At 41.7% G+C, this 10,928-nt stretch overlaps 1 long non-coding RNA gene across 1 annotated transcript in view; it reads right to left on the bottom strand.

Annotated features, from left to right (window-relative positions):
* Positions 1 to 6,990, bottom strand: part of LOC120039640 — a 17,461-nt gene extending 10,471 nt beyond the window's left edge. The window contains exons 1-2 of the long non-coding RNA XR_005475466.1: positions 6,866 to 6,990; positions 6,475 to 6,526 (exon numbers count right to left, since the gene is read on the bottom strand). This is a non-coding gene — a long non-coding RNA (uncharacterized LOC120039640). The remainder of the gene's footprint in view (positions 1 to 6,474; positions 6,527 to 6,865) is intronic.
* Between the last annotated feature and the right edge of the window lie 3,938 nt (positions 6,991 to 10,928).

Below are 10,928 nucleotides of genomic sequence, written 5' to 3'. Positions count from 1 at the left end.
GTCCAACAAGCTTTCTCTGTGTCCAACAAGCTTTCTCTGTGTCCAACAAGCTTTCTCTGTGTCCAACAAGCTTTCTCAGTGTCCAACAAGCTTTCTCTGTGTCCAACAAGCTTTCTCTGTGTCCAACAAGCTTTCTTAGTGTTCAACAAGCTTTCTCTGTGTCCAACAAGCTTTCTCTGTGTTCAACAAGCTTTCTTAGTGTCCAACAAGCTTTCTCTGTGTCCAGCAAGCTTTCTCTGTGTCCAACAAGCTTTCTCTGTGTCCAACAAGCTTTCTCTGTGTCCAGCAAGCTTTCTCTGTGTCCAACAAGCTTTCTCAGTGTCCAACAAGCTTTCTCTGTGTTCAACAAGCTTTCTCTGTGTCCAACAAGCTTTCTCTGTGTTCAGCAAGCTTTCTCTGTGTCCAACAAGCTTTCTCTGTGTCCAACAAGCTTTCTCTGTGTTCAACAAGCTTTCTTAGTGTCCAACAAGCTTTCTCTGTGTCCAGCAAGCTTTCTCTGTGTCCAACAAGCTTTCTTAGTGTCCAACAAGCTTTCTTAGTGTCCAACAAGCTTTCTCTGTGTCCAACAAGCTTTCTTAGTGTCCAACAAGCTTTCTCTGTGTCCAACAAGCTTTCTCAGTGTCCAACAAGCTTTCTCTGTGTCCAACAAGCTTTCTCTGTGTCCAACAAGCTTTCTCAGTGTCCAACAAGCTTTCTCAGTGTCCAACAAGCTTTCTCTGTGTCCAACAAGCTTTCTTAGTGTCCAACAAGCTTTCTCTGTGTCCAACAAGCTTTCTCTGTGTCCAACAAGCTTTCTCAGTGTCCAACAAGCTTTCTCTGTGTCCAACAAGCTTTCTCTGTGTCCAACAAGCTTTCTCAGTGTCCAACAAGCTTTCTCAGTGTCCAACAAGCTTTCTCTGTGTCCAACAAGCTTTCTCTGTGTCCAGCAAGCTTTCTCTGTGTCCAACAAGCTTTCTCTGTGTCCAACAAGCTTTCTCTGTGTCCAACAAGCTTTCTCTGTGTCCAACAAGCTTTCTCAGTGTCCAACAAGCTTTCTCTGTGTCCAACAAGCTTTGTTAGTGTCCAACAAGCTTTCTTAGTGTCCAACAAGCTTTCTCTGTGTCCAACAAGCTTTCTCTGTGTCCAACAAGCTTTCTCTGTGTCCAACAAGCTTTCTTAGTGTCCAACAAGCTTTCTCTGTGTCCAACAAGCTTTCTTAGTGTCCAACAAGCTTTCTCTGTGTCCAACAAGCTTTCTCTGTGTCCAACAAGCTTTCTTAGTGTCCAACAAGCTTTCTTAGTGTCCAACAAGCTTTCTTAGTGTCCAACAAGCTTTCTCAGTGTCCAACAAGCTTTCTCTGTGTCCAACAAGCTTTCTCTGTGTCCAACAAGCTTTCTCTGTGTCCAACAAGCTTTCTCTGTGTCCAACAAGCTTTCTTAGTGTCCAACAAGCTTTCTTAGTGTCCAACAAGCTTTCTCTGTGTCCAACAAGCTTTCTTAGTGTCCAACAAGCTTTCTCAGTGTCCAACAAGCTTTCTCTGTGTCCAACAAGCTTTCTTAGTGTCCAACAAAGCTTTCTTAGTGTACAACAAAGCTTTCTTAGTGTCCAACAAAGCTTTCTTAGTGTCCAACAAAGCTTTCTTAGTGTCCAACAAAGCTTTCTTAGTGTCCAACAAAGCTTTCTTAGTGTCCAACAAAGCTTTCTTAGTGTCCAACAAAGCTTTCTTAGTGTCCAACAAAGCTTTCTTAGTGTCCAACAAAGCTTTCTTAGTGTCCAACAAGCTTTCTCTGTGTCCAACAAGCTTTCTCTGTGTCCAACAAGCTTTCTCTGTGTCCAACAAGCTTTCTCTGTGTCCAACAAGCTTTCTTAGTGTCCAACAAGCTTTCTCTGTGTCCAACAAGCTTTCTTAGTGTCCAACAAGCTTTCTCTGTGTCCAACAAGCTTTCTCTGTGTCCAACAAGCTTTCTCTGTGTCCAACAAGCTTTCTCTGTGTCCAACAAGCTTTCTTAGTGTCCAACAAGCTTTCTCTGTGTCCAACAAGCTTTCTTAGTGTCCAACAAGCTTTCTCTGTGTCCAACAAGCTTTCTTAGTGTCCAACAAGCTTTCTCTGTGTCCAACAAGCTTTCTCTGTGTCCAACAAGCTTTCTCTGTGTCCAACAAGCTTTCTCTGTGTCCAACAAGCTTTCTCTGTGTCCAACAAGCTTTCTTAGTGTCCAACAAGCTTTCTCTGTGTCCAACAAGCTTTCTTAGTGTCCAACAAGCTTTCTCTGTGTCCAACAAGCTTTCTTAGTGTCCAACAAGCTTTCTTAGTGTCCAACAAGCTTTCTCTGTGTCCAACAAGCTTTCTTAGTGTCCAACAAGCTTTCTTTGCCCTTAACCGTGTTCTGAACACCTCCAAAACAAAGGTCATGTGGTTTGGTAAGAAGAATGCCCCTCTCCCCACAGGTGTGATTACTACCTCTGAGGGTTTAGAGCTTGAGGTAATCACATGGCTAGACGGTACACTGTCTAGCCATCTCTTCGTTCAAAGACTCAATCATGGACACTCTTACTGACAGTTGTGGCTGCTTTGCGTGATGTATTGTTGTCTCTACCTTCTTGACCTTTGTGCTGTTGACTGTGCCTGATAATGTTTGTACCGTGGTTTGTGTTGCTACCATGTTGTGTTGTCGTGTGTTGCTGCCTTGCTATGTTGTCTCTTTATGTAGTGTTCTGGTGGCTCTCTTGTCGTGATCTGTGTTTTGTCAAATTGTTTTTATATTTTTAATCCCAGCCCCCGTCCTCGCAGGAGGCCTTTTGTCTTTTGGTAGGCCGTCATTGTAAATAAGAATTTGTTCTTAACTGGCTTGCCAAGTTAAATAAAAGTGTAATAAAAAATTTATGAATTAGGCCCTAATCTACGGATTTCATATGACTGGGCAGGAGCCCAGCCAATCAGAATTAGTTTTTCCCCACAAAAGGGCTCCCCCCTCAGACGATCCCGCAGATGAAGTCGGATGTGGAGGTCCTGGGTTGGCGTGGTTACACGTGGTCTGCGGTTGTGAGGCCGGTTGGACATACTGATAAATTCTCTAAAACAATATTGGAGGCGGCTTATGGTAGAGAAATGAACATTCAATTCTCTGGCAACACCTCTGGTGGACATTCCTGCAGTCAGCATGTCAATTGCACACTCCCTCAACTTCAGACATCTGTGGCATTGTGTTGTGTGTCAAAACTGCACATTTTAAAGTGGCCTTTTATTGTCCCCAGTACAAGGTGCACCTGTGTAATGATCATGCTGTTTAATCAGCTTCTTGATATTTGATATGCCACACCTGTCAGGTGGATGGATCCTCTTGGCGAAGGAGAAACTCATGAAACATGAGACCAACACTTTACATGTTGGGTTTATACATTTGTGTTGAGTGTAGAAAGCTAGTTTGGGGATTCGGGACAGGGCCAGTATCCTTCAGCATCAACACCATATTACCTTCATTATTAGGCAATAGATTAACAATGTTTTTAATGCCAAACACGACACATATGTTTTGGGAGAAAATCACCAGGATGAACGAAACTCTTATATGGGACTATCGTCTCAAATGATCTCCCTTCGTTCTACAGTTATATAGTGTAATAACCTGTTCTAGAACCCATGTGTTCCATACTGGGTTCTACAGTTATATAGTGTAATAACCTAGAATCCATGTGTTCCATACTGGGTTCTACAGTTATATAGTGTAATAACCTGTTCTAGAACCCATGTGTTCCATACTGGGTTCTACAGTTATATAGTGTAATAACCTAGAATCCATGTGTTCCATACTGGGTTCTACAGTTATATAGTGTAATAACCTGTTCTAGAATCCATGTGTTCCATACTGGGTTCTACAGTTATATAGTGTAATAACCTAGAATCCATGTGTTCCATACTGGGTTCTACAGTTATATAGTGTAATAACCTGTTCTAGAATCCATGTGTTCCATACTGGGTTCTACAGTTATATAGTGTAATAACCTAGAATCCATGTGTTCCATACTGGGTTCTACAGTTATATAGTGTAATAACCTAGAATCCATGTGTTCCATACTGGGTTCTACAGTTATATAGTGTAATAACCTATTCTAGAATCCATGTGTTCCATACTGGGTTCTACAGTTATATAGTGTAATAACCTATTCTAGAATCCATGTGTTCCATACTGGGTTCTACAGTTATATAGTGTAATAACCTATTCTAGAATCCATGTGTTCCATACTGGGTTCTACAGTTATATAGTGTAATAACCTGTTCTAGAATCCATGTGTTCCATACTGGGTTCTACAGTTATATAGTGTCATAACCTGTTCTAGAATCCATGTGTTCCGTACTGGGTTCTACAGTTATATAGTGTAATAACCTATTCTAGAATCCATGTGTTCCATACTGGGTTCTACAGTTATATAGTGTAATAACCTATTCTAGAATCCATGTGTTCCATACTGGGTTCTACAGTTATATAGTGTAATAACCTATTCTAGAATCCATGTGTTCCATACTGGGTTCTACAGTTATATAGTGTAATAACCTGTTCTAGAATCCATGTGTTCCATACTGGGTTCTACAGTTATATAGTGTAATAACCTGTTCTAGAATCCATGTGTTCCATACTGGGTTCTACAGTTATATAGTGTAATAACCTAGAATCCATGTGTTCCGTACTGGGTTCTACAGTTATATAGTGTAATAACCTAGAATCCATGTGTTCCATACTGGGTTCTACAGTTATATAGTGTAATAACCTATTCTAGAACCCATGTGTTCCATACTGGGTTCTACAGTTATATAGTGTAATAACCTATTCTAGAACCCATGTGTTCCATACTGGGTTCTACAGTTATATAGTGTAATAACCTGTTCTAGAATCCATGTGTTCCATACTGGCTTCTACAGTTATATAGTGTAATAACCTATTCTAGAACCCAGGTGTTCCATACTGGGTTCTACAGTTATATAGTGTAATAACCTGTTCTAGAACCCATGTGTTCCATACTGGGTTCTACAGTTATATAGTGTAATAACCTATTCTAGAATCCATGTGTTCCATACTGGGTTCTACAGTTATATAGTGTAATAACCTGTTCTAGAATCCATGTGTTCCATACTGGGTTCTACAGTTATATAGTGTAATAACCTATTCTAGAATCCATGTGTTCCATACTGGGTTCTACAGTTATATAGTGTAATAACCTATTCTAGAATCCATGTGTTCCGTACTGGGTTCTACAGTTATATAGTGTAATAACCTATTCTAGAATCCATGTGTTCCATACTGGGTTCTACAGTTATATAGTGTAATAACCTATTCTAGAATCCATGTGTTCCATACTGGGTTCTACAGTTATATAGTGTAATAACCTGTTCTAGAATCCATGTGTTCCATACTGGGTTCTACAGTTATATAGTGTAATAACCTGTTCTAGAATCCATGTGTTCCATACTGGGTTCTACAGTTATATAGTGTAATAACCTAGAATCCATGTGTTCCGTACTGGGTTCTACAGTTATATAGTGTAATAACCTAGAATCCATGTGTTCCATACTGGGTTCTACAGTTATATAGTGTAATAACCTATTCTAGAACCCATGTGTTCCATACTGGGTTCTACAGTTATATAGTGTAATAACCTATTCTAGAACCCATGTGTTCCATACTGGGTTCTACAGTTATATAGTGTAATAACCTGTTCTAGAATCCATGTGTTCCATACTGGGTTCTACAGTTATATAGTGTAATAACCTATTCTAGAACCCAGGTGTTCCATACTGGGTTCTACAGTTATATAGTGTAATAACCTATTCTAGAACCCATGTGTTCCATACTGGGTTCTACAGTTATATAGTGTAATAACCTATTCTAGAACCCATGTGTTCCATACTGGGTTCTACAGTTATATAGTGTAATAACCTGTTCTAGAATCCATGTGTTCCATACTGGGTTCTACAGTTATATAGTGTAATAACCTATTCTAGAACCCAGGTGTTCCATACTGGGTTCTACAGTTATATAGTGTAATAACCTATTCTAGAACCCATGTGTTCCATACTGGGTTCTACAGTTATATAGTGTAATAACCTATTCTAGAACCCATGTGTTCCATACTGGGTTCTACAGTTATATAGTGTAATAACCTGTTCTAGAATCCATGTGTTCCATACTGGGTTCTACAGTTATATAGTGTAATAACCTGTTCTAGAACCCATGTGTTCCATACTGGGTTCTACACTGTGTATTGTTCTGGGATAAAGTCTAATGATTATTTAATGACAGTCGCCTGGGCGGTGCCGCGGATGTGGTGTCCATTATAGGCAGAGATAGAAAGTTAAACATTTACATAGTAATGGAATCACACACTTCTCTTTAACCCGACAGCCAAACATTTCCGTGTTATCATCTGAAGTGGTTTTAAGTGAAATTAAATTCGACATTATCATAACAGCATTATACAGTTGCCTAGTGAAGTTGAACTTACCATTCTGATAGATAGTTGATCGTTGGTTTGATTAGAAGAAAGATCGTTCTGTCTGAAGAGAAACACAGAACAGAGTCACCAACTCATTTACAAACCAAAAGCTTCAAACGACGTCAAAAAGTTTTCCACGTTTACAGTCATGGAAAATAGTCACAGATCTGTGTTTCCATTCATAAAACTGACTGAGTTAGAGAATATAACGTATCCTCTTTAGCAACAGCCACAGCTCGTCATTATCTGCTAAAATACTGTTGTATCTCGTCGCATCCGTGTTGATAAATGATCCCAGCTACGATCACAGTCCGGTAAAACACACATCACCTGGTTCAGCAGAATAATCACGTCAACAACTCTTCAACTAACGATCTGGTGTTGAGCGACGGAAACTTACCGGAGGAGGTCGAGTCTGCACCGGAGCTCACAGTAACGAGAGGGAGAGGAAGAGAGAGTAACCGGTAGAAAGAGTGGAAAAACGAGTCCGCTGCGAGTGAACAGAGACACACCCTGTATGACTAAACAGCTCGGGTTCAGCGCCCCGGTAGACGGGGAGGTGACGTGTTTAATCCCAAACTATTTACACTATTTCAACGTCAGAGTAGTGAAGCAAACGGTTTGTGGACTTGTCCGCGGTGTAAAACCATCTCAATCAAACCGAACAAACGGACAAACCGACAAACAACAAAATCAAACAGCTGCTAGGGATGACAGTGGAGGATTCGTGTGTGCAATCTGTCTCCATAGAAACCGTGCAGGTTCACCTGAACAGGTGACAAGAGATGGAGAGGAGGAGGAGGGGTGATGGGGGGGGGGGGGGGGGGAGCAGGGGTTTCTTTATTTTTACTATTTTCTACATTGTAGAATAATAGTGAAGACATCATAACTATGAAATAAAACATGTGGAATCATGTAGTAACCAAAAACAGTCGCGCAGAGACCGAAATGAAGCGCCCCGCACTCTTGGCCTCGCATTGCCAGTAGTGAACATTTTGCAGAGACGCAATGCTATGTTGCATATCTCACTGCTTTCTTCAATGTGCTGTGCTCTCCCGATGCCAAATAAGCAACACTTCTCAATATTAATTCAATGGATTGTGGTCAATAAACTCATGGAATATGGTGTCAATAATATACAAATATATGAACAGATACAAATTACAAGTGAATAACTACAGCGCAATTTTCCATGAAGAAAAAATGTTGGCAAAAGTATTTGTATCATTATTCTGTAGCAATGTTTTTCATTAACCATATAAACCAAGTCCAATATTTGATCGGCAATATAAAAAATAAGCCTCATGTTGACGTTGGACACGTTACTGCCGACTAACGTGAGCTCGTCATTCTGCCGCACGGTGCAGTTCCAAAACAATCCACAGGGTGGCAGTCTAGACCACAAAGTCATGTTATGCATGAAATAATAATCTAGTTAGATGAAATATAGCAGGATTGTGATTTTAGACTGCCCTCCTGTGGATTATGTTGGAACTGCGTTAACTCACATTAGCAGTAGGCTTGTATTATGACTGTGGAGTGGAGACACAGATCACCTCTGTAGTAACAACACACATGTACCAGCATACAATTCTTCCTCCAACTAAATATTCACAACGTTTGTGAGTTATATTACACAGCAGTTTGATGTTAGTCCATTCAGTGGCGACCCGTCATTCAGGGCAGGTGGGGCAGTCTGGCGACCCGTCATTCAGGGCAGGTGGGGCAGTCTGGCGACCCGTCATTCAGGGCAGGTGGGGCAGTCTGGCGACCCGTCATTCAGGGCAGGTGGGGCAGTCTGGCGACCCGTCATTCAGGGCAGGTGGGGCAGTCTGGCGACCCGTCATTCAGGGCAGGTGGGGCAGTCTGGCGACCCGTCATTCAGGGCAGGTGGGGCAGTCTGTTTTGGGCCCCACTTGTATAGCTATAATAAATATAAATAAAAATGTTGTTTTTTGTGTGCCTGTTTAGCATGTTATTTGGGCATTAATACCTGTCACATATCAGTTTGCAAACTATGTAAAAAATAAAAAAAATTGTTAATAAAGACACAAACATGGTCTCTTTATTCCTTTCTTGATTTAAAATGTTTCAGCCGAGGTCAGTGCTTTCTGTGGTTAACCGCAAGCGTTGCAAAGCAATCACTAGTCTGCTATTCGGTGGAGAGGGTGTATGGTCCAAGTCTGGGTTTAAGGGTGTCTTTTCCAAGCTTAAAAGAATAAACATTCAACATCATGGGCCATAAAAGGTTGAATACATTGGCCGTGCTGTCAATCCAACTGGAAACTCAGAACTGGGAAATCTCAGACTTCAGTGAGTTCAAGACAACTGGGAACTCAGAAAACAACCAGCTCTGACTGGGAAAATACGGTCATCCAACTCGGAATTCCAAGTGGGGAACTTTCTAGAGCTTCGACCTGAAGATCACTGACGTCATGATTGAACCTTGTTATTATCAGAGTTCCCAGCTGTCTTGAAAGCATCATAAATCCAGAGCATGCCAGACTTTGATGACAAAATTTGATGACAAAATTTGATGACAAAATTTGCCCACGAAGGACTGCTGTGCCACCTTCCTGTTCAAGTGAGCACAGCACAACAAGGTGAGTCCAAAAAAATGTCTTGCATGCTGCTGCATAAGTGATGTAATATACCAGGGAGATATGCTGTGGCTAAGAAAGTAATACTAACCCTAACCCTAACCCTAACCCTAAGTGTATGTTGTGTAGTAAGCTGTTAGTAGCCCATGTGCCTCACCCTAATCATTTGGTCCCTTCTCCCCTCATAACTTAGCCTACTGTTCTGACTTGGTGGCGCACATGTAGCCTATAACCTGCTTTAGAGAAATGTCATCATCGAATATTGTAAGAGCTTTCATTGTCTGCTTATATGCCCCCTTTATTTATCCTGCAGTTCTGACTTGGTGTACAGGGAGAATACTGTAAGAACCGCCCATGTTCTGAATTCTGTCCCTGTACATTTCAAAAGTGCTGAACAAATAGTTATATTGACTACGCCCGTCCTAGCTCGCTCATTAATGTCTTAATCGAAGTTAAGGATTGCCTCTTATCTGCTCATTGTTCCCTTATGCCATAGTTTGTACATCTCCATTGTCATTAGAAACCACATTTGTTTAAGCAAGTCAGCCATATCAGCTATGTTTTATTAAAAGGCAGTAAATGAGGCTGAATGAACTGTTTCTCTGCCAGACAAGGCTCCGCTGGTAGCCAGGTGTAGCAGTGGTAAGGTGTTGGTACTGCTGATGGGACAGCTTTATGTAGACCCTAACAGTTTGTGGGCACCGTTTGTCACCGTTATAGTGCAATTTATGTATTGTTTAGTGTTGTGTTGTTTAGTGGCTTTGCTGGCATGCATCTAACAAATGTTTGGCAAGTTTGTCCCACCAAGATGTACATACTAAAATTGCCACTGTTCCTCTCTCTCTCTCTCTCTCTCTCTCTCTCTCTGTCTCTCTGTCTCTCTGTCTCTCTCTGTCTCTCTCTGTCTCTCTCTGTCTCTCTCTGTCTCTCTGTCTCTCTCTGTCTCTCTCTGTCTCTCTCTGTCTCTCTCTGTCTCTCTGTCTCTCTCTGTCTCTCTCTGTCTCTCTCTGTCTCTCTCTCTCTCCCTCTCTCTTTCTCCCTCTCCCTCTCTCTTTCTCCTCTCCCTCCCTCTCTCTTTCTTCCTCTCCCTCCCTCTCTCTTTCTTCCTCTCCCTCCTCCCTCTCTTCCTCTCCCTTCCTCCCTCTCTTCCTCTCCCTCCCTCCCTCTCTTCCTCTCTTCCTCTCCCTCTCTCTCTCTCTCAACACACCATACCAGACTACAGTCTCTGCTAAGTGCATTAGTCATATTGGCACAGGGAGTAGAGGGAAGATACATAGTGTCAGGTTCCATCTCTACGGGGAGGTATTTCTGCAACAGCTGAAAGCCGGTAAATAATGTGGTTTTCCAACAGCTAGGCTCAGATCAACGAGGCCAGTTGTGCCACAGATGCAGTAAAGAGTTTAACGGAACGCAGACTGTGGGGGATGGAAAACTAACACTGGATGGCCTCACATTTAACACGTCTGATCTAACATAGTGCATATCTGTCAAATCCGTCATTATTTATGTATTGTAACAGGCCCACTGTGGGGTTACGAAAATCCCATTTTGATATATTTGTCTGTTTTCGCTGCATAACATTTAGAAGCCGCCCCTTTTCAGGTTTAGTAGAAGTGACTGCTAAATGCTAACTCCTGGTAGCGTAGCTAGCATGCAGAAATCGGTGGCGGTCCCAGTCAAAGTCGTTATTTAACTGTAATTCAGTTGATTGGTGATGATGACATGAACGTGTGTTGGGGTTGACATCCATACAAGACTTATAGTCTGATTTTTACCTCAACATAGTGTGAAATACACATGTAAACAGTAGCCTAAATGAAGGCTAATTTAGCTGGGGGGGCGACGAGGAAATTGGGGATCTTT

The sequence above is a fragment of the Salvelinus namaycush genome, unplaced genomic scaffold (assembly GCF_016432855.1).
Source record: "Salvelinus namaycush isolate Seneca unplaced genomic scaffold, SaNama_1.0 Scaffold2864, whole genome shotgun sequence".
Lineage (NCBI taxonomy): Eukaryota > Metazoa > Chordata > Actinopteri > Salmoniformes > Salmonidae > Salvelinus > Salvelinus namaycush.
This window is presented reverse-complemented; position numbering and strand designations above follow the sequence as displayed.